Genomic DNA, 1,386 nt, shown 5'->3' with positions numbered 1-1,386 from the left:
TTTAGTTTTGACCTATTTTAGATCTCTCTTTTCGCTGACTTAGAAGATTATGTTTCCCAAAGATAGTATATATGTGAGGAAGATCTAAATGAATTTATATAGAAAAAATGTGGCATTGTTATTGAATGTGATATTGAAAAGGAAAGATCAGATTGTTGGAAATATGTGAGAGTGCATTGGTATTGAGCTACCAGAAGTAGTCTGGTCTTGTAGATTGAGATTCAATGATGGATTATTTCTTTTCCTTATTTATTTCTTTCTTCAGTAGTTAGCTTTTTTCTGGGCAGCGAGTCCTCAAGCAATGAGTATTCTAGTAGTGAGCAGCCCTTTGTAAAAATTACCTTAACCAGTGTCACCTGAACTGATGTTTTATATTGAGAACTAACATTCTCTGTGTTTTTTCCCTTCGTGGGTTTTCCACATCATATGTGGTGTTTATTGTGTGATTTGTTGTATGTTGATGTTTTTATGCTATATGTATCTTAATTAATTCTATTGGTTACTCCAAATGTGCAAAAGGGTTACTTGAAATTAATTTATGTTTTTCAATTGATTCACCCCCCTCTCAGTTTCTTGGATACTCAACAATATTATACTTGTTGGTTAACTTTTTTTGATCTACGTGGGTGATTATATTTTTCACCCTATCCTTTCTTCATTATTTGAAATGTTTTAATGATGATAACTAGGTATTTTTTCACCTTGGTGCTCACTAGGTAATTGTTTCCACTATGGGTGATATTAGTATCAAGTTTCCTCATTTTTAGATTGCCTTGTTTAACATAGTGGTTTTAAGGGATTTGATTGCAACTATCTCATTGGGGGGTTGGTTGTGGGGTTGGCATTTCTTTGCTATTTTATATGTGGGATCCATCATGGGGGGAGGAGATACATCAATAGGAGCCCATTTCCTCTGATGCCATCCATGGTGGGGTTTTAAGGGCTTTGATTATGACTATGTTGTTAGGGAGTCAGTTGAGGGGTAGGAATTTATTTTTTATTTTATACATGGGCTCCATCATGGGAGGAGAGACATGAATAGGAGCCCATTTCCTCTTATTAATTTTACATAAAAATGAAAAATTTATGGATTTTGACTAAAGGTGGGGTTATGCCCTTTCTAGAGAATCCTCATAGATATGATCCAAAGGTAACAAATTTTTTTTGCAAACAATGGATGAACATAAATTTTTGCAATGGCAATAAAAGCTTGGATGTCACAAAGGAGTTGGTTGCAGAGGTTACTAGGCTGCCTATGGAAGGAAGATTTTTTTTCAAGGGCAAAATATTTTGAGTCCATGGTGAACACCTTTCTAAAATATAAGGAGGGTTTGAACCTTGTCAAGAATTCAAACATTGCTTACCAGGTAGACACCCTAAACCCTT

This window comes from Cryptomeria japonica, chromosome 10 (genome assembly GCF_030272615.1).
Source record: "Cryptomeria japonica chromosome 10, Sugi_1.0, whole genome shotgun sequence".
Classification (NCBI taxonomy): domain Eukaryota; kingdom Viridiplantae; phylum Streptophyta; class Pinopsida; order Cupressales; family Cupressaceae; genus Cryptomeria; species Cryptomeria japonica.
This window is presented reverse-complemented; position numbering follows the sequence as displayed.